The 24,038-nt window shown below is 37.2% G+C and overlaps 1 protein-coding gene across 1 annotated transcript in view; it reads right to left on the bottom strand.

The window, feature by feature from the left end:
• Positions 1 to 24,038, bottom strand: part of ARHGAP6 (Rho GTPase activating protein 6) — a 483,165-nt gene that overhangs the window by 305,537 nt on the left and 153,590 nt on the right. The gene's annotated exons all lie outside the window — the stretch shown is intronic.

Raw genomic sequence — 24,038 nt, 5'->3', positions numbered from 1 at the left:
TCTCCATGGTACAACTTTCAACTGAATATATGTGTACACACACACACACACACACACACACACACACACACACACACACACACATACACACACACACACACACACACACACACACACACACATATATATATATATATATATATATATATATATATGACAATATGAACATTATGTTAGTTTTCTAGAGATTCAAAAACAAATGCCCACGGACTGGGTGATTTAAAAGAAAACAATATTATGCTCTTTGATTATAGAGACCAAATATCCAAAATGATGGTCTGAGTTGGAGCATTCTCCCTCTGAAGTCCAGAGGAGAGATTCCTCCCCACCTCTCTCTAGCTTTTACTAGTTTTTCTCTCCCTTGATAGTCCTGGGCTACTCTAATCTCTGCCTTCATTGTCACGCATGCTTCTTTTCTGTTCTCACGTAAGCCTGTTTACGTTCACTTAATTTTTTGAAGGGTGTCTCTCACTGGACATCGCCTTTTTAATTCAATTGGACCTGCAAAGACCTTATTCAAAATAAAGTCATGTGAACAGGTACCAGGAGCTGGGACTTGATTATTTCCCTTGGAGAGTCAGAATGCAACCTGTTATAAGCTTACATGCTGCAAAAAAATCACTGTTTAAATAAATATTCTTCCACACTAGTCTCAGACTGAATCATTTCTGTATCTCTGAGACATCAATATTGTATTTTGTTCATAAGATGACTCTGACAACCCCTTAGGCCTGTTCTCTGGAATTCATAATGGAGATACTGGGTTACTACATTCATAGAAACAGGACATTCAATTCCAGTTTCCAAAGAGGCAGAATGCTGGCAGTACTTGGAGAAAGCTGATGTGAGGGGATGGTGAAGAGATTAATGGAAGACAAAGCTATTGGCCATGGAGCTAACTAGGACAGAGGTCAGATGACCTAGTAAAAAGATGAGGGCACAAAGGGGAACCAAGAGTCTGAGGTTGAGTCTAAAATGAAATGTAGCAAGTTCTGGTCTAGTTGGAGGAGAGGCCAGATTTCCTGCAGGATCTGAAAAGTCTGGGCCATCTTGATGGGAAAAGAAACTTAACCAATCTTTATCAGCTTTCTATCATTATGAGATGAATCTGTTCAAAATTTTCCCATCTACTTAAACCCATTCCGGCTTCTGTGATGCCTTCTCTGAACTGCTAGACCTCCTTTTACCCTTCCTATTACACTGCCCTCATCAATCACCATAGGACAGCTCAGCAATCTTTTCAATTATAAGCCACAGATTCTCATGTGGTCTGGCCTCCGCCCACCTACTCATCTACTCTATGCCATCACTCCTCGCACATCCTACTTTCTTCATGGTCTTCTAACACATAAGACTCCTTGGTACCTCTAGACCTTTGCACTTAGCTGTTCACATAGCCTGCAACTCTCTTCCTCAACTTTCTAAAGCATGCCTCTCAGCCTTCCATGTTTGGAACAATCTTCTACAATGTTCTCGTCCAAATGAGCATTTTTTCCACGTTTCTACCTGTCATGCAGGTTTTTTTAATTTTACTACTTTCTACCTGAAATAATTGAACTCATTTTTTCAAGCATTCCCAATATTGAATGATCTGTGATCTTTGCTTTGATACATTTGGCATTCTTGGATATATTCTTACTATTATAACTAGGGTAAAAAGTGTTTCTGACATCAAGTGGGAAAAAAAGACCAAGGGCACTGCCAAACATCCTATAATACACAGGACTATCCCCATTAACAAGGAATTATCCTTCCCTGACTATCAGTAGTGTAAAGGCTGTGGAGTCCTTATTGATTGATGTTGTATTCCCTGTCCCTATTATCACACTTCTCTTTTTTACATACATCCTAAGAAATCAGGAGCTGAATTTGGCTTCTATTATGTTCACCACTTTCTCTGGTCACCAGAAAAATGTCTCAACAAGGGTTGGTGCTCACAAAAGAATAGCTTAATATGTTAATTAAATCCTTTACTAGCCCAAAAATAAAACACTAGAATTATATTGTCAAGGTTAGAATTTCTATTTTAAAGCTGCAATTTATCCAGTGATATTTTAGAATAAATTTCCTTTTATTCTTAATGTTCAAATATTCAGGACTTATTTTAATTTTTGGTTATCTTGCAGTTTCATTTTTTTCAATTTAGGATAAATTGGTTTCTTTGCTTATTAATAATTTCTGATTTATAAATAAACCTGCAAATTTTATGCATAGATTATTCCTATATATTTCTGAGGGGTTTTGAATAAGAATGCTTCCTATAGGCTCATTTGTGTGGCTTGTTAGAGCTGGCATGGTCTTGTTGGGGGAAGTGTGCTACTGAGGATGGACTCTAGCTTTCAAATGTCCATGTCAGGTTTACTCTCTCTCTTTGCCTTTCTTCCTGTGTATCAAGATGTAGTTCTCAGTTATTTCTCCAGCAGCACACTTGTCTGCCACCAAGCTCCCCACCATGATGATAATGGACTGATCCTCTGAAACTGTAAGCCAGCTCCCAATTACATGCTTTCTTTTTTTTTAAATTTATTTTCTTTTTTAAACTATTTATTTATTATTATACCTTTTTATTTTACACATAAATAAAATACACTACATACAACAAGAAGAACCACGAAACAATCAGGAATTATACAAATGCTACATTCATAGTGCTTTGGTTATTTGTGTTTGGAAAACTTGAAGAAAACATATTTCCTATCTTAGTGAGTCTAAAATTCTGAATATAAGCCAATATCTATCATATCTCATCTCTATCAACATCCTAGGTGTAACAAGTAGATATGATTCTATAGACAGATAAGGCAAAATAGATAAGGTCTTCAAAAACCTCAGAGTCCTATAGAATATGGCATTTGAAGATGTTTTTATTGTTTAAAGGATTCTTTAACAATAAGACAGGTTAACTCCTGGCAACACTCAGTCTACCTCAAAGATGATGAGCATAAGTGAACCTCCTTATGGAGTTGGCTTCAAATGTGTCCAACCAACCACTAGGCAAAATGTCCTCATTCCTGCCACAGACAGAATTCTGTCTAAAAATGGACAAGCTTGGATGCAGGCAGAGTCGATGGCCAAAGTCTGCCAAGACAGGGTAAGCAAGTCCTCAATAGTTCCTGACTCACAATTATGTCTGTCAGATATTCTGGGCTATAAGTCTGAAGATGATGCTCCAACATTCTAGAGAGTCATGGGTGACTGTTCAGGCAGCAAACTGTCTCTGTCGTTTTTTCATTTTGGAAGCTGCTAACCTGCACTTCCAGTTTACTTGGGTAATTAATCTTTATTCCTTCTCAAGTCTCTGATGAGGTTGAAGACCAGATAGTTTAGTTTTACAATTAAGCTTAGTTGTTTAGGGGTTAATATATTTTTAGGTCTAGATAGATGTTTTATGTTGATAGAAATGAGATATGACTTGATTTATATTCAGAATTTTAGACTCACCAAGATAGGAAAAATGTTTTCTTCAAGGTTGCCAAATTCAAATAACCAAAACATTATGAATGTAACACTTTTATTATTCCTGATTGTTTCATTGTTCTTCTTGCTGTATTTAGTTTATTGTATTTGTGTAATAATATAAATGTATAAGTAAAAAGAGAAAAAATAACAAAAAGACCTTAAATTAATAAAAAAAATCCTAAATGCTAAAAATGATGTTTTAGAACAGAAAAAGAAATAAGATAAGCAGAAGTGAAAATACTACTTGGACTAAAATTTAAAATTCATAATTGTTGGATGGTATCATTCAAAAATAAAAACATAAATTACAGTGAAGTATACAAAATACTTAAAATATGAATTATTCTTAGTATATATAGGATTCTTACAACTAAAAATTAGGTAAAAAGCCACCAAGTTTTTTAATTAGCAAAACATTTACTAATAATTAAAAATAATAAAATTTAAACCATTTATGGAAAATGTTCTCTGACCTGAAAATGTTTGCGTTGGTGTGCTTATACCTGCTCTCACAAATATATGTATATATATTTTACATATCACACGCATATTAAATATACGCTTATTGGGTGACCTGACCATTTTACTTCTAGGTATTTAGCCAGGAAATTTGAAAATGTCCACAAAAAGACTAAGCATAAATAAATATAATATATATATTCATAACAATGATAAACTAGAAACAACACAAATATTCATCAGCTGAATAACTAATCAGATTATATATAATGAATGTATTGCGTCTTTTTGTCCATATATATAGAACATCTTAAGAAGAATAGGTCCAACAAAATTCAGGACTGAAAGTTCAAATATTATATGATTTCAATTATAAAAAATTCCAGAAGAAGCAACACTAATCTGTGGGGTCAGAATGGTTTCCTGGTACCAGGTACTGAGTAAAAACTGCTTAGAAGAAAGCCTTTATAATAAAGAAAAATTTTAATTCATGATTGTATTTGCGTATATATGTATGCATTGTCTTTAAAACTTAATGGAATATGTTTTGGGCAGTTCAAAGTTAAACAGCTTCGCAGTGACCCAATGATTTCACTCCTAGCTTTGTACCAAGAGAAACAAACATATATGTCCACCTAAGACCCACACAAAATAGTTCATGGAAGCTTTATTTGCACCCAAAGCCTAGATTTTACCCAAGGAGCCATAACACGAAAACAGGTTAAAAAAATTTTGTAGTATGCTCATGCAATGCAAAACTAGTAGGTAGAAAAGCAACTAACTAATGATGCTTACAACACAGACAGGTCTCAGGAATATTGTATTAAATAAGTTGCACATTACCTACAGGGCCAGGGAGACCGCTCAAAAAAACAGACGTGATGTTGGGAGAGAAACAATTTGGGGTATGGTGGTTTGAATAAAACTGGCCAGCCAGGTGTGGTGGAGCATGCCTTTAATCCCAGCACTCAGGGAAGCAGAGGCAGGTAGATAGATGTGAGTTTGAGGCCACTCTGGTATACAGTCCAGGATAGCCAAATCCACACAGAGAAATCCTGTCTCAAAAAAAAAAAAAAGAAAGAAATCAACAAACAAATAAGTAAATAAATAAGGGAGTGAGTAAGTAAGTAAACAGAGTAGCTCTCATGGACTCATATATTTCCTTAGTCACCAGGGAGTGGCACTATCTGAGAAGGTTTAGAAAGATTAGGAGGTGTGGGCTTGTTGGAGTACTTGTGATCTTATTGGAGGAAGTATGTCACTGGGGGTAGTGACTGGGGGAAGTTCCAAAAACCTTACTCCTCCAGGCTCGAAGTGTCTGTTTCTCTCTCTTCCTTTCTCCCTCTCTCTGAACTACTTATCTAGAGTCTGCATGCATTCCCTCATGTTCCCCAACATACTAATGATGGACTAACCCTCTGAAACTATATGGAAGGCCCCAATGAAATGCTTTTTTTGTAAGAGTTGCCTTGGTCATGGTGTCTCTTCACAGCAATAGAACAGTAACTAAAACATGGCGAATGTTAGAAGGGAAAACTACAGAGTGGATATGATCATATCTCTTTATATAAATGTATGAAACTCTCCAGAGTAAAAAAAAAAAACATGCTTTTAAAAAGACAATAAACAACAAAAAAGAGTACATGTAGGTTCAGAGTGATGGGTCAGCAAGGAAAAGCACTCAGCAAGTTTAGCAATGTGAGTTCAATCACCGAATAGGAGAAAACTGACTACAAAAAATTATCTTCTCACCTACATGTGCATGTCTATATTCTCACGCATATATAAGAATACTCCATAAATAAAAGAGGACTTATAGCATGATTCATTTTTAGAAAGATTTCAGAAAACAGGTAGTACTATTCTATATGGTTAGAAATTAAAATGGTGGTAGTCTCTAGATAGGGTAGCTAATGGAAAGAGAGCACAAGAGAATATTCTAAAATTATGAAAATCTTGTACATTCTAATCTGGGTATTGAGCATGTACATTTCTAAAAATTCATCAAACTCTGTACTTTGGTGAATCTCATGACATACGGATGATCTCACAAAAAAAGTACAAAAATGAAATTCAAAGCCAGAAGATGGGGTAGAGAGAATTATAAGAAGCTGGGCTCATTTATACATATTTTCTCATTTTCCTAGATTTTTCCAAAGATGCTAATTATCAAAAATACCCTTTACCATCAACGAATTCCTCTGAGAGCAAAGTGACATGAAACTCCAATCCTCTGAGGACACAAAGAAACAAAAACAAGAGCCTTCTGAGATGTAGAAGCTCAAATTCTTTGAACTCACAGAAGACAAGCATCTAAATTGGGAAATCAAATATTTATGCTTGCTAGCAGAAATGTTCATGCATACAACACTCAGGCAGGCCATGGACTATTGAAATGGCAATCTGGCCATCACAGTTGTCTCAAGAAGCATTTGAATCCACTCATTTCCCACTTTAAACAAATGTGGCTTTCTCCCAGAGTAACTCATAACAACTCATGCACCCTGTGGTCACAGTTAATCTGACTTGTGGGGTCTTGAGCTTGATGGCTGTATATTTCAGAAGGTTTCTCATAGGCTTTTGAACAAACACTGCCTGCCACACAAGAAGCAATGCATCTTCCATAGCATTTTATTGTTGCAATCGTCATAAAATTTTGAGTGGTGCTTGGGAGGACCACCCCAACAAGGGCAATGACCCAGTCCAGCTCATCAGAACACACTCGAAAAGAAATGTAGTATTGGAGACACCAAGTGGCATATTTACTTCTGGAACGTAGCATCCCTGTGGTCCACAGGTCATGGTGTCTATTCAGTTGCTTAGGATGCATCTGACAATATGAAAACCTGACTAAAGGTTGGTATACTATGGAAGGTATAATATGGAAATGCACAGATTCCAAATCATTCCAGGGCTCACACTCTGTACAGGAAATTTGTGCAAAAGGTCCCTGCTCACATTTTCACTTGGTTGAATCCTCAATTCTTACCCTCATCTTGGAATTCTGTTTTTCAAAAGGAGCTTTCTGTTTTCTGCTTCCCACTAGGTCCTGCCAGTTATGTAGACAGCCCGATATGAAGATTTAACTTACTCATATTTTGAGGTTAAAGGAGGACTTTGGCTCCAATAATTCGATACAGAGTTAATCTACATATTTCTTTGGTTCTTAAATTATTAGAAGATGGCATAGTGAAAGAATCCATATACCAGACTCCCTTTGCATTGTCAAATCTGCCAGTCACTGCCCTTACAATTTGGTTTGACAAAAAAAAGCCTTACCTTGAAGTACGTGAACAGAAAAAGTAGCTAGATAAGGTGAAGAAGAGCAGGAAGCTAGGGAAAAATAAAGTAGAGGCATGGAGGAAGGAAAAGGAAACGTATATCTATAAGTTGAGTATCCAATTCTTGCTTTTTTTCCTGCAGCTAGTCTGAGAGTGATTTTCCTGCCCTTTTTTGCATCTCTATCCACCCATCCCTCACCCCACTCCAACAATGGTATTTCTAAAATGCAGATTTGAGAATTCTTCTCCCATCTGAAGTCCTCAAAGAATTCAAATGCCGTTTGTCTTTGCAAAAATGTAAACTGATATTAACACAAAGGTTTTTGTTTTGTTTTGTTTTGTTTTTGTTTTGTTTTTTGTTTTTGCATGCTGATGTGTTGCTCTAAAGAAACATTAAAATAGATAGCACTTTTGTAATTTGAGACTCACCACTAAATATTTGCCCCAGAGCATGTTTAATGAACTAACAGGACAAAGATAACTTAGCATTCTGCCCAACATGAGTTCACCCAGTTTCCAAACTGGATGGTGGAGCTACCCTGGAAAATACAAAACTCCAAAGCAGCTATCTCACTACTGGATATACCTAGCCAGAAGGATGCACTTCATATACTCTCATAGGTACCTACAGTCCTATATTCACTGCAGCACTATATGCAGTTTCCTTGATTCCTCCAAAGTTGGAAAGAAACCAGGATGCCCACTGTTGAATTTCATTTCTGTTGCTGTGATAAAACATCCTAACAAAAACCAACTTTGAGAAAAAAAGGGTTTATTTAGCTTGCAATGCCAGGTTACAACCCATCACTGCAAAGACATTAAACTAAATGATAAGTAGATTAAATCTCAATAAAGCCAAAACAATGTTGAATCGATAATTAAAATTACGTAAAGTGATTGTTGTGCAAATATGAGAAGCAAAGTTCAGGTCCCCAGCACCCACATAAATGCTAGGTAGGCATAGTGGTTCATCTGTATTTATCGCTCACAGGAGATAGAGACAGACAGGTAATCTCTGGAGCAAGCTGGCTAGGAAGACCAGTCAAAAGAGGTGACCTCTAGTCATCAAGAGACCCTTTCTAAATAAGGTGGAAAGTGATTGGGAAAGACATCCAAAATCAACTTCATGCCTACACACACACAGGTATGCATATGCACCTACATACATATATGTACACACATGTGTATACCATACATATGCATGTGATAATAATAATAATAATAATAATAATAATAATAATAATAATAATAATAATAAAAGTCGCAGCATGCTAGATTAGCTGGTCCCCACTACCACCTTTTATGGTTGAATAAAGAAAGATATGAAGAGAAAAATTAGCATGCACATTGCATTGAGGGCAACCTAGAATATAAAGTAAAAACTTATTTCAAAAAAAAAAGAAAAAGAAAAAACTTTTTTTAAGGTTAATTTTTTTTCCTAGTCTTAAGTTGGGAACTACTAGGGCTGGAGAAGTAGTTCAGAAGTTAAAAGCATGTACTAGTTTTTCAGAGTCTGGTTCCTAGCACAGGTGTGCAGAAGCTTGTAGCCTCCTGTAAGTCCAGCTTCAGGGCATCTGACATCATTTTCTGGCCCCTGAAGAGTCACAGACACACAGATGCACATACACATATACACACAAGTCAAAGTCTAGGAATATCTCAGCAGTTAAGACTAGTTGGTCTTTGGGAGGCACAAGCAGGATAATCTCTGTGAATTCATGGCCAGCCTGGACTACAAAGTGAGTCCAGGACAGTCAAGGCTACACAGAGAAAGCCTGTCTCACACACCCCCACACCACACACACAAAAGACTACTTGCTCTTAACTGAGTATATCTGGATCTGGGATTGATTCCCAGTCCCAACATGATGGCTTGCAACTATCTGTAACTCCAGTTCCGGGGAATCTGATGCACTCTTCTGACCTCTGTAGGCACTAGGCACACGCATGGTACACATACATCTATGCAGGCAAAATATTTATACATTTAAAGAAAAGAAATCTTTTTAAAAAGTGAATAATATTTTAAGTGCAAACTAAGACACCCCCTGGGTTATTGGTTATTATTTACAGAAAAAAATCTCATGCTTCTAATATTTTCATGCTTATCCTGGTTGGAGGTTGTCAGGAGAGGGCCTACTGTGGAATGCTGGAGAATTCCTTCCCCAGAAACCTTTGAAGCTAGATTACTCAGTTATTCCATTTCCATGAACTTCTCTTTAGGGGCAGTAATAATGTTTTCTTACACACATGCTTACCCACTCACAATTCCTTCAGATCTTCAACCAAGATCATATGATGCACATAGGGAAGGAAAGACACAAAGCTCAAGAAAGGAAAAGACATGAAGCCATGGGAAGTAGCAGCAATATTTACAGTGTTGCCATGGAAACAGACCAAGTTGTGGGGCTGTGGTGAGTGGTAGAAGCTAATCAGGCCACAGAGAGAGTATTCTGGGGTTGAAGAATAAACTGAGCACACCAGGACACTCCAGAACTTAGTCATGGCAGGCATTTCCATAATGAAGTCCCTAGAGAAAGAACACATTCCACTCCAAGCACTGCTGCCAAACAAACCACATGACACCCAGCTAAAATCTAAAATTTCAGATAAAACAGAAATACTTTCATGGTATTTTTCTTCAATATTACACAAGACAAATTTATACTAAAAAATATTGTTTTTCTCGAATTCAAAGTTAACTAGGCATCACACGTTTGCATTGCCAAGGCTATTTTCAAAAGAAGAAAGGCTCGACTGGGTCATGACAGACATGATCGTTTGAATGAAAATGGCTCCCATACGCTCATATATTTTAATATGTGGTCCCAGCTGGTGAAACTCTTTGGGAAGGATTAAGAGGTGTGTCTTTGTTGGAGGAAGTGTTTGAGGTTTCAAAGTGTTCTCTGACTCCTTTTTGTGATCTGAGATGTGAGCTCTCAGCTGTTCCTGTAACCATGCCTTTGGTCCATGATCATGGACTCTAACCATCTAGAACCATAAGACCAATTAAATGCTTTCTTTTTTTCAAGTTATTTTGGTAGTATGTAGTGTTTTATCACAACAATAGAAAGGTAACTAAGAACAGGTAAATAGGAGAAAAAGAAGAAACTTAACATGGCCAATTACTCTTCTCTCCCCTAGCATAGTAGAGAGAAGGCACAAATGGCAAACTCATTCACTAAGTAACAAAGAATAAAAGAATTTTGCCTTATTTGATAAGTTTCCAGGAAGCTCATAAGTTCCACAGTGTGAAAGGTATTTCTTCCAGTTTAATAGGTGAAAACCTAGAATTCTGAGTTTTAGGAGGTCAGTGCTGTGAGCTAGTAATTTTGAAAAGGCCCATGGAACATCTATCATAAGTGGCGTGTGTGTGTGTGTGTGTGTGTGTGTGTGTGTGTGTGTGTGTGTGTGTGTGTGTGTGTGTGTTAATTTGAAGTGGGTAGAAGACATACTACTAACATTCTACATTGTTCAGTAGTCAGTCACAGGAAGGATGATACTGCCATAAATGTCAATAGTGCTTGGTGTATAGAAAGGCTACATTCAGTTCAAGAAGAGTTTGATGAACCTAAATGAAGAAATGAGGAGTAGCACTAGAAGCCACCGCCAACAGATGGGGTAGCCCAGAAGTAGCTCTGTTAGAAGATATGACGCTGAAGAGTGATTGTGTAACTATTGTCTGTGTGTAAAAAATCCTTCCTGAGGGGTATCATAATGGTTAGGAAACAAGTGTGTGTGTGCTGAGGGGTATTCTGAGATGACAGCCTCCTAGCATTTACCTTTCCATTGAGTGAATGGAATGCCATTGGAACTTATGTTGTCCTGGTTTACTTAGCAGTCCCCAAGCTATGTTCACACTTTCCCTGACTCTGGAGAAATGATGCATGTCTGGGCCCTTGTGGACCTAGTAATAAATCCCCTTCTTAGATCTTGACTTACCCTTCAAACTCTTCCCCAGTGTAATGTTCAATGGCTCCAAACAGCTAGTCTTAGATCTTCTGGGTTCTAGAACCATCTTTTTAAAACACATGGTGAACAAGAAGTTCCTAGAGTTTATATACCATCTTTGCTCCAAAAGATTAAAGGGAAAGAACATCAGTACTTATGCAAATCTTCATGCTTCTCAGTGCTCATCTATGAGCTTGAGCTTCAGTTGCTTTTTAGGGGTGGAGGTAGTGAGGAATTTGACACCTATAACCTTTGTGGAATATTTTCCTCATCATGCTTCACCTATTGTTTCTTCCCCTGAGATTATCCCCTGGCCAAGATCTGCCATAGTAATCCTAGTCAGAGAAATGAATCTTCACCTGAGGGCACAACTGAAGACAATTAATTCATCTCACTGAGCTCAGCTGGTCTGAGACATAAGCATGTTATCTAAATGGCTGGGGCAGACACTGACTTACTTTATTAACCACCATCTGCACTTACTCGCTCTCAGACCCCTGTCCATCAACCTTCAGAACCTGAGTCAGGATGGTTCCCATCCACTCATGGTAAATGCATTACTCCTTACCAGTGACTTTTCCTGGAGTAAACATGTGGCTTTTTTTTTCTGGCCAATAAATCAGAATGAAAAGTACACTGAGATTTTCTTCAGTGTATACACATACACACACACACACAGAGTGCTATGGGTGTTAGTTATTTTTCTATTCGTGAGCCACCATGTGGTTTCTGGGAATTGAACTCAGGACCTCTTAACCGCTGAACCATCTCTCCAGACCCTATTTTTCTATTCATAATAAAACACCATGACCTTGGCAACTTATAGAAGAAAGGGTTTGCTTTGGCTATGGGTTCAGAGGGATAAGAATCTGTCATGACATGGAGGCCTGGCAAGAAGTGGCAAGCATGGTGCTGGAGCAGAAGCTGAGAGTCACACTTTGAACCTCAAACATACTTAGAATAATGAGAGGCTTTGCAACATCAAAGTCTTCCTCGAGTGACATAATTACTCCAGCAAGATCACACCTTCTAAAATTACCCAAATAGGGCCACTGATTGGAGGCCAAGTAAGCATCTGAGCCTATGGGTGGCATTCTTAGAGAAACCACCACACTGTTAAAAAAAAAAAAAGGACACACTTATACTTTCTTCTTCTTTACGGCAGTAAGGTGAAGAAGTGATTCCTTAGAGAAGCAACAAATTCCTCTAAAAGTGCTCAGTAACTCAAGATGTTTGCAATAAACTGTCTAGCTCCTCCTCCTGGTCTTACCAAGTCACCAGCTCAACCAACCCAAGACATCATATGTCCAAAACTATAGATCAGTGAAGTAATCTGATGTGGTTTTTTTTCCACCTAAGATAATCACTCTCCTGCTTGCCAATGAAAATATTCTGAGATACCTGCTAATCACAGTCCACCAAGGAAATTGCTTAGGAAATTGGAGGCTGTAATAGGTAGGGTTCCACTCCTTTTGGAGCCATGGACAATAGAGATGGACATTTCTATTGGCTACAATTATTATCCACGACTAGAAGAAAAGCATTTGTAGTGGAATACAGTAAACCTACCAAGGAAATAAACTCAGCTCAGAGACTGTTCATAAGATAATATTAATTTCAATGGTAACACTGGTTTTGAATGCCTTACCTATAGGTGGGAATAATCATTCATACTATACAGGACATCTAGGATAACGTGAAGTATCTGGCTTTACTTCTCTTATAGTTTAAAAGCTTAGAGAATGATGTATCCCAGCCTTATCTGTAAAGACACTTAAGTTTTATGTTACTAGATACTGTTTGGGTTACACCCTAGAAGACAGTATGCCCTAACTTGAGGACTAATGTCTCCTAAAAAGATGTTAGTATCTGGTCCAACTTTCTCCTAGTATGTATAGCAACTATGCTAAGAGATGGAAAATATAAAAGGAAGGAGTGTAGAAATGATTGTGATGAAAAGGGAGGATGATAAAGATGAAAGAAAGTAGATCCTATCACTTATTTTGGAAGCTGATGCAGAAGAACTGCAAATTTGAAGCTAGCCTAGGCTATATACTGAGTTTAAGTCAGCCTGAGCTACAGAGTATGATTATGTCTCAAGAAGAATGGAAAAGTAAAACAGAAAGATAAAGAAATTTTAAAACTTCTATTTGATTGGGATTCTAAAAAGCATCATGGGACTTGCACTTCCCTAATTGAGGCCCACTCCATTTCTGAAAAGTAGCTACAATGTCCTATTCAGTGTCATAAAAATTGTTTAACAGTATATTCGCACTATTATGATTAACACTCAGAATGAAAAAACAAATATTAAATAGGGTCTCTTATTATTTATATTTTATATTTGAGATAATAAAAGCTCAGAAAAATTAGATCAATTGTCCAATGACTCCATTAAGTGGGCAGAAAATAATTCTAAGTGTCCTTAAGAAAAACAATCCTGCAATCAGCGACTCATGTACAAGTGCCAGTGAAGGCTACCTGCTTCAAATGAAAACAGTCCAATGTGTCATGAGCAAAGCAGTACAATTACCCAAATACTGTACATTTTGAATCTTTAGGAAAAGTGTAAGCAAATGAAATGTGTCATTACTATCTGAAAGTCCATAGTGGCCTGTAGACATAAACCAATGAGTAACTACTGTTCTTTAATAAACTCAGTGAAGAGCTATTCCAAATATCATAGAAAAGAAGTTCTTCATGCCCGGTTTCTCGGGATGAGTGAGAATTTACCGCAGAGGGAAAGAAAAGAATTCCTTCCAAAAGGTGTGCCAGGCACAAGGTATTTTGAGAGAGGTGAACAGCTGAATGCATTAGAAGTAAAATTGTAGGAAATGCCATTTAACTTCCCAAAATACTCTGAGCCTACATAATGTTCATCTCACTTCTCAGCCCCCATGGCAGTTCTTAGTCATAGAATAAACATATTTTGAGAGTTCTCATCCACTTTTGTCTCTCTTCCACACACATAGCTAGGATGAACTTTAAAACTGTGCAGTATTTGGTTGCAATTTCCTATGATTTTTCAAATCAATTCTACTAAGTGCTAAATGGATGTAATTTTGTATTCACTTGACACACATTGCTCATTTTCCTCGTGACAACTGGAGAGGACAGTGAGCCCAGCTGCCTTGTCCTCCCAATTTTCAGGTTTGCAGGAAGATTATCTCACAAGATTTCAAATAAATGGTGAAAGGATAAGAACACTGGGCCCATAGCATCATCTGAGTGTCTAATAGGCCCCTTTTTCTGACTCATCCATACCAACTACAGAAGTAGTCCACAATTCTTCCTTTCATGTGTGGATGAATCTCTACTAAGAAGATGTGTCATTTGATAACCTAAGAAGAAGCAGCTGCTTTTGATCTCAGCCTATAGAAATCTCTGTCAGACATGGGATTAAATCTGCACAGAAGATGACAGCAGGAAGGCTGGAAGGCATGAAATGCAAGCTCTACACAAACTCACAAGGTACTTCCTAATAAGGAAAAATGATGTTTTGGCCATTCTCTTACAAGAAAAAAGAGTCTGGGTTATAGTGACCTGAAAATAAACTTGTCTAGATGTCATGCTAGGTCAAGTAGAAAACTCAAAACAGCTACTAGGTTACCAGGGACAAATATCAGCTGGAAGGTTAAATGAGTTCAAGGGCAAAAAAGAATAAAAATATCAAAGGTGTTAAGATGTACTTTGGAAAATACAGATACCTGAGGTTTTTCATGTTTCTGTCCATTTGTTTGATTGTTAACTCACTTATCAATTCATAGTTTATTCATCTCTGAATGCCTATTGTAAGGCAGGTACTGATCTGGTAATATAACAGTGAATGAGCCAAATCAAGAAAAGTAAAGAGAAAATAGATAAATAAAGCAACATTTCTCCAGGAGAGAAGTACATGAGTCCTTTCCTTCCTCTCCTCAACAATTCAGTCTAAGAGCTTTGAAATGAGCTGTAGCAGATTAAAATAATAAAGGTACACAACATGCTAACTCAGTGCAATTTCACTATCTTAGACTGGGCCATTTTAAAATAACAAAAGACTACTGAGAAATTAGTGGTGCATGCATGGCATGCAGACTATATTGATATTCATCCACTAATATTAATTTCTAACCTCAGCCAGGTATAGTGACTCACCCTTGTAATTCCAGCACCTCAGTAGCTGACAGAAAAAGAATGCTGCAACTAAAAATTCAGTCTGGACTATAGAGTAAGGCCTTGTTTCAAATGGACTTAATGAGCTAAAAAAATTTTAACTATAAAACTATTCTTAAAGAGAAAAGAGAGGGCAGGGGACATGATATTGGGATCCAAGAAGAGTTGAGGAAGGATGATAAAAATATATGAAATTCTCCAAGAATCAATGAAAGTTTAAAAATCAAATGATTTTTTGATATTGGCCATTGTGCTGGTGTCATGGTCTAGTGGAATATAATGTTAGCCAACCAACATTAATCCCAACATGCCAGAGGCAGAAGAAGGTGGATCTCTCAGTTCGAGGCTAGCTTTGTCTATAGAGTGAGTTCCAGGAGAGGCAGCGCTACACAGAGAAATCTTCTCTTGAAAAACTAATCATCATCATCATCATCATCATCATCATCATCATCATCATCATCAAATGAATGAAAACTCCATTTTAATAGCAAAATAATTTTACACATAGACCTATTAACAGTCTTTTCATATGTCTTTGACTAGTTCAACCTAAATGTAAAGTGTACTACACAATTCTTGTGTACAATGTTTTGTGATCTGTGGAAGATCTGGGGCTTATGCAGGGTAAAGGATAAGTACTAACCAGACAATTTATAAGAAGTACTAAGTAAGTCACATATCTGAACTATGCAAAACTGGGAAACGACTTTATGCTAAGTGTTTAGTTTCAGCCTGGAGAGCCAACATAGGCTTCTATCGAAGAGCAGGAAGAAAGCCTACAGAAAAGAGTCTCTGATGCTCAGACAACAGCAAAGCACCAAAGGACTTTAAAGCAAAAAACTTGCTTAGCTGCTGGATCCCAGAGAAAGAATAGTTCTGTCAACTCAGGTATAGGATAACAAGAGAGCCAACAAGGTAAACAATGGCAAAAATAAATAAATAAAAAGGTAGGAGATAGAGCTTTCCAGCATTCTATGTGAACAAGTGATCCTCTTTACCTGAAATCACAGGCTAACACATGGAAAGAGGCACATACTAAGTGTTAGACAGTTTTTGTAAAAGCCACCAAATTCTGTTGCTGCAGTCTAGGAGAAGTATAGCGACCACTTAAACAACCATGACCATTTGCCAAAGCAACTTGATTCCTAACAGCAGGCATGTGAATCAGATGTGACCCATGGGTTAGAGTTCACCAATCCTCACTTCAGAGAAGTCCAAGATAGCTCTGTGGTTCAAACTTCTGATGATAGGAAGAATAAATGTGCTCCTGAGTATAAAAGCCAGGAGGAGGGGGCATTTGATACAACAGGTTCAATCTCGCTTTCACAATGCTGTATTTTGCTGTATTTGAGCTCCAAGAGGAAACAGCTGACTAAGTCAAGGGGTTGGGGCTTTGACCATAAAGAAGATATAGAGGGATGCATTTTGTGAAGTTTTATTTGTTTGAGTTTTTGTTATTGTTTTTGTTTGTTTGTTTGCAAATGTAGGGTACAGTTGGGGCTATCCCTGGCCTTTGGAGTGCACAAACATTGAAATGGCTCAGTTATTACCAGGGTTTTTGTATTTTCTTGATGCTTTTGAAAGAGTGGGTGGACGGTGGAAGGAAACCATACTAAGGTTACTTAATCATAAGGCTGATTTTTATTGTGGATAATAAGATCTACTTGTAGTACAAGAGCATCAAGGCATCAGACAAAATCTCTAGCTATTTTATGAAAAGAAGAATGCATTGACACTGTAATGCCAAAGATAACAGTGAAGCATGGGGATGAAAGAGTTGAGAGGTCAGAAGTAAAATGGGCATCATATTATTCTTCACCCGTCCTTGCCTCTTCTGAGGAATGTCAACAGTAAAAGCAAGCCAGTAACAGACGGCAGAAGAATTTAGACTTGTCTCCAGTTCTTGGAAAACAGAACACAAGTTGCAGTGGATCATTTTAACTGCCCTTGTTATTTAACAGTGTAATAATAAACAGAACAAATCAACAAGTCCTTAATAGACAATTCTGGAGAATTAAAAATCAAACATTCTGCAACTAGATATGAATTTCTATATTAGAAAAAGAATGTCTGAAACAAAAAGGCCCTAATCAGCCAGTCAAAAAACATTAATGTATATAGATAAAGTCCTGTATATGCCAAGCATTTATCCAGAAGTTAAACACACTGAAGGGTCCTAAAACACAACTTGAAAATATTTATACACTTGTCTTCTAAGAGTCAAGAATATATAACCATTGCACTGGAGTTTATATAGTTACTTTTAAAGAGATATGCATTTTTATATCCAGTAAGAAGGGCACTTTTCAAAGCAAAGTTTTGTATAATGTCATTTTATTTATGTATTTAGGGGTATCAGACAATTCAATAACTAGACACTGAAATTTGTTCTTATGGTTTAATTGTCAGCCCCCTCTTGCAGATAGACATATATGTACATAAATTCTCCAATCCCTTTCCTTAAGTCAAGATGAATGCCTTCTTCAAGCTCTCTTAGATTTCTCTACAACACGAAATGGTAGCCATCAGGTCATGGACACCAGGTAGGGTAGGATACAAGAGAAATGTACATGCATCGAAACCCTTTGTTCATATATTTGACAAATTGTTCTGAGTTGTATCCAAAGAATGAACATGCCAATGAAAAGTGAAAATTATTAGGTTGTGTGCAAAAATAATAGTCATGAATCCCTTAGATCTGAGCCCATCCTGGTCATGAGGGAAATAGGCTTTCCTAACAGGATGCTTCTAAACAACATGCTAAGTCTGTCAGAATTATATAAGAGGGAATGTAGAAATAGCAGAGGGGTTGGAGCACTTGCTTCTCTTACAGAGAACCCAGGTTTGGTTCTCAGAACCCACACTGGATCATAGCCATCTCTACCTCCAGCTCCACAGGATCCTGCACCATCTTCTGGTCTCTGTGGGTACTGCATGTACATGGAGCCCCACTCCAATGGTTGTGTTCAGGTTCTTAGTTGCCATTGCCTTAGGATATTAAAATCAGGAGCAGGTTCCTGACTCTCTGAAACCCAGAAGGCTAATCCATGTGTTAGCCTGTGATTTCAGGTAAAGAGGATCACTTGTTCACATAGAATGCTGGAAAGCTCCATCTCCTACCTTTTTTATTTATTTATTTTTGCCATTGTTTACCTTGTTGGCTCTCTTGTTATCCTATACCTGAGTTGACAGAACTATTGCTAACAGTTGCTAAAGTGTTTCTTATCTGTACGATCCAGGTACAACAACAAAAATAATTACACGGTGGAGAAACAGTACAAATGTGGGAGAATTTAGAAAGACTTGGACTGTGCATTCAAACAGAAATATATTTCATAGAAAGTCCTATAGAATTAACAGAAAAGTTTCTATCTCCCATATAAAACTGGATAACATGTTTTTATTCTTCTTTGGATTTCCAACACATATGCATATGTAATTTGTTGGTAATTTTGTCCCCATTAATCTCTCTCATCCTCCTCCTATTAAACTATTTCTTCTTCTTCTTCTTCTTCTTCTTCTTCTTCTTCTTCTTCTTCTTCTTCTTCTTCTTCTTCTTCTTCTTTGTCTTCTTCTTCATCTCCTCCTCCTTCTCCTTCTCCTCTTCCTTCTCCTTTTCTCCTCCTTCTCTTCTTCCTCCTTCTTCTTGTTCCCAACAAAGCCCCTTCTACTTTGATATCGCCCCCTCATTTTTCTTCCCCACTTAATATGATTATAGTTGCTCATTTTCTTCAGTGGGGTAGTTGCTGATAAACTGTCCATGCTCCATGGAATAATTCCATTACTTATGCTCATAGATAGCATTTCCTAAAAGTATGTTTCTGAGCTTTTGAAGTTGAATCATTTTTGTTGCAGGGCTGACAATTCGCTGTCTACTGTAGAGTATCCCTCAGCATCCCTGGAGTGAATCCACTATATGCTGGTAATATACTTCTTGACATCCTTTACTGTGACAACCAAAATCATCTCCAGACATTGCCAGATACCCTGGATAGGAAGGAAAGCTTTCCCTTTCACCAAGGCTGTGGACCTATCTACTGAACAAACTAAATTTTAAAGTATCACCACCTTCCTCAAACTCATTTTTTTAAATCTCACAAAATAATCAGAATGTTTGGGGTCATAAATTGGCTTTGGCTCAGTTGGCTGATGTACCTAGACAAGCTTTACAAACTTGTGGCTAACACATTGTGGAACACTATGGATTTAAATGGGATTATAGAAGCAATGTTCAGGAGTTTGTGTCAAATGGACCTAATAAGAAAGATTCATTCGTAAAGAATAAATATTAGAGTATTCCCTTCCATCCAGATGCTCAGCAGCAAATTATAAAATGGGAAGGTAGCAATTTCCCTCCTGAAGGTGGGAATGAACTTCTTTAGGAACAAAACACAGTATGGATGCTTACTGGAGCAGGCCTCCTCATATTGTTGTCACACTGAGGACTGGCAGTAATTTAAAGCTATGATGACTGGTAGATTCAGCTGAGGAAGTTGGTTTTCAGGGTTTGAAGCACTTGGAGCAACAGCAGAAAACACCATAGTCCAAGGCACCAAAGGGTGCAAGTTCCTGCTCTGATTATAGTGAGATTAAAAAAAAAAACAATCCACTATCTTTTGAATACTTTCCTGGAAACATGTCAATCAAAACCTCATAGTTATATTTATTTTCCTGATTATCTTTGCATGTCTAAAGAAATGGATTGACTTAGATATTTAGAAGTTAATGGTCCATAAACGACGCAGTCCTTTTGTTGTTATTGCTTTGTTTTGTTTTGTTTTGTTTTGAGACAGGGTCTCTCTACATAGCCCTAGCTATCCTGGAACTCAGTATATAAACCGGGGTGTCCTTAAAATCAGAGAGATTCGCCCACTTCTGCCTGCCAAGTGCTGGGATTAAAGGCATGTGGCAGCCCAGCCATAGCGCCAGTCTGATAGTCTTTCTTACTTGACGAAGTAGATAGACAGACAGCTGCAACTAAATGAAGATTTACACATAAGAAATTTATACATAAGCATTTATTTTTCAGTATTGGAAATCAAGCCTAGTGTCACATACATGCTAGATAAGTAATCTACCATTAAGCTACATGCACAGCCCTAGACTAAGGGTATTTTTTTTTCAATATCATAGTTGCATATAGTGCGCTGATCACATTTCTCCCCAATACTTTCCTTAATGCCACTCCCACTCCTGTCCAAGCACATCTTCCCACTACCTCTCTGACCACATAAGCACTTAATAACTAACATAATAAATTTATTTAGCAAATGTAGGAAGAAAATAATAACAATGATAGAGACATTCAAGAAGCTTCCAGACCCAAGTTTGCATTTGTACAAGAATATTGGAGTCACACAAGACTCAGTGTTATCCTAGAAGACTACATGAGTGACCATCTCAAGCAAGAATAGACATGGAAGTCTGTAAAGTCAGCTGTTGTATAGGCAGATGCTCCTGAAAAACAGCCTGTCCCTCAGCTATTGATGGCTCCATTCCTGTTTTTTTTTCCTCTACAGTAAATTCACAACCTCTGTTCCATCAATACTCATTTTTCACTGTGGGAAGATCTTTATATTCTACTAAATGTAAAAATGCTAGCTTCTCATCCTTACCTTCCTAGACTCACAGTACTGTTGATATGGCAACATTACCTTATTTTAACAAATGATTCCTAAAGAGAACTCTGTAAGAGAATGCTTGGGAAAGGGTTTATTTAAAACAACACAGATAAGCATACCCTCTTTTATTCCCTTGCTTTGTCCTCATACAGCACTTGACCGTATTAGAGACACTCTTGATATTGAGGGAGCCATCTCTGATCTAGATCAGGGAGACAGATTATATCTAGATTCTTAGTATAACTTAAACCTCTAAACTGAACTGAGTTTGTGTCCCATGATATGTTGACTCTAAAGTGAAACCAAAGATCTCCCCACTACCCTAGTATTGATGGCCTTGCCTACTCCATTAGAACATGAGCTAGCTTACTCAAGATAGTTTTAACAAGTAAAATGCAGCCTACATGACAGGGCATCACTTCTAATATTGCAACCTTTGCTCTAGTAACTGACTCTGCTGTTGTCTCCTTAGCCTGCAGGATTTGACAAAGTAAGCTGCCATATTGGAAAAGCCCATGTGGCAAGGGCAGTAGACACCAGCAAAGGTCCAGTAACAAAACGAGGTCTCTAGTCATATGCCATTTGAATGATTGCATTCTAACAGGAACCAAAGCGAGTGCCTAAACAGCACTTTCCTTCTCTGGACAATCTTCAGATAAAATCCTAGCCTCAGGCTTCCACCTTGATGGCAGCCTCATCTCAATCCTGAATCATGAGGCTCTACTAAGACATGCTAGAAGTCCTGAACCATAGAAATTGTGAGATAACAAATACATACACTTCAAAACTAAAATGCCAGTGATAAAGGATTGCATGGTAGTAGACAACTAAGGTAATACCTACATGAAACCAAAGATTTCCTTACTGCTTAAGATACTCAGAGTCATCTTTTTGGTTACATGCATCCAAAAGCCTTCTAGATGACGTGTAGCAAACTTTCTTGTATAAATAATGTCTTTTTAGAGGGCAATGTTTAATTAGCATAATAATAACATCCTGTTTATTACAAAATGTATTATCTTATATATCTTCTATTATAAGATTCCAAAGAAGGTTCTGCTGTATTAACTTTATATACAAAAGAACAAGAGAGATTTTGCAAAATTACCATTAGCGTTGACATTTGAGGATGATTCATTTGGTTAAATGAATCCTAATCATCTTGATCTAGCAAAAAAGAATTATTGTACTTATTAATAACATTTTACAGTGTTCAAATGCAAACAGACATTTTCTACATTTTTTATTATTAAAATCAAAGCACAGAGTTGGACTAAATTCTCTTTTTCAACCATAAAACTATCACTGAATTTTAGTAACGTCGAATCAGTCATCAAATTGAGTTAATTTTGCTAATGCACTGGTTATTGTAAATCGTGTTTGCTTTGATTAATAGATTTAGCAGTCAGTGGTTATAGTGCAGAAAAACATTACACAAAACCATTATCATCTAATAAATAAATCCCTCTGCCTTTTATTTGAGAGCTTCAGAGAGCTGCCTAGTTTGCGAAGCCCTCTCATACTTTGGCCCTGTACTTTTAAAAGATTACTTTGGGGACTATCTTCCAGGATGCATAATTTAAGGCTTATTTGTGTACTGTGCTTCAGGTGTATTGATCGTGTTGGTGAATAATCACCAAGTTCTTTCTTCTACTTCAGCTTCTCTGAAGGAAGATGACTTAACTTTTGGTACTTTCCCTAAGGGGTGAATTCCTATGTGACAAGAAGCCTATAATTTAAGTCAGCTTATCACATATATAACTAATATGTAACCCATCCAATTGTGTTGGTGTGATTAATGGAAACTTACCTGGGTCATATAAACAAACATTTTAGACATAACAAGCTCATCCATAGTTTAATATTTAACTATAGTAAAGTAACACTAGAATAAGTCAACACTCAGAGTCTCTTTTGAATGTACTGTTTTTGTGCCTTCCTCCAAATTTGTATGTTAACGCTTTCCCACAACCCACCCTCTATGTGATGGTATTTTCATACAGGGACTTTGGAAGGTGATTAGTTTAAGATTAGATAAGACCACAAGGGTAAAGTGTGCATGATAAGATTTATGCTGTATAGTCTTAAAAGAAAATAAACCAGAATTCTCTCTCTTTTGAACCCCCAACCCTATGTGAAGCTACAAGAAAAAGGTGGCCATGTGCAAGCCACAAGGAAAAGCTTCACCAGAAACCAAATCTCCTAGCATCTTGATCTTGAACTTCCTAGCCTCTAGAGCGATGAAAAATAAATTTCCACTTTAAGCCAAAAAAGTCAGTGGCATCTTATTTTTTCAGACTGATTTTGGGGGGATTTTTTGAGGGGGGAAGTTGGAAGAGCTCATGATAATTTTCCCTTATCATTATCCCTAATATGAATAAAAACTTTTAGAGTGATGGTTCCCAACCTTCTGTTACTGTTTTTTATTTCAACTTAGGAAGCAGTGATGGATGTTTCATTCATGACATTCTCTGATGAAAGGATAATCTCCAAGGTCATACACAATCAGCTGTAACTTTTTCAGCTTGCAAGGGAAAATATATCAAAATATGTTAATGTGTCTTTACTGTTTGTGGAACTTTGAATGTTCTGTTTAAATATTAAATTCTACCAAAATTTCATACTCATCCATGTTGGCATAATTTAGCCTACTTCCCTTATTTTTATCAAACAGGGTCATCTTATAATCAAGTTGTCTATTCTAATATGAAGTAAATTCTTTTCCATTTTCTTCCATCACCAATAATACTGCAATGAACTTTCTCATGCAACTGGATGAGAATTTCTCTAGAGTAAACAGACAGTCCTTAGTATGGGCTGGTGAATGGTGCCAGGAATCCCTTTCCCTGCGATTTTAAAATCCGTGAAAGATTCAAGTCCTTAAATATAACGGTGTAGTAGTCATGAATTACCTATGCAGTATTCCCCTACATCTTCAAATTATTTATAATAGTAAATGCTTTATAGATACATTGCAAATAAATGTGATTCTGTGTCACTAGGGGAATAGCAAGGAAAAAAATTGTATAGATACAATTTTTGCAAAAATGTTTTTGTTCCACTCTTGATTTAATTCTCAAATGGAAAACCAGTGGGTACAGAAAGTCAAATG

Source organism: Acomys minous (assembly GCF_964271855.1).
Source record: "Acomys minous genome assembly, chromosome: 7".
Taxonomy (NCBI): Eukaryota; Metazoa; Chordata; class Mammalia; order Rodentia; family Muridae; genus Acomys; species Acomys minous.
Note: the sequence above shows the minus strand (reverse complement) of the source record. Positions and strands in the feature narration are given on the sequence as shown.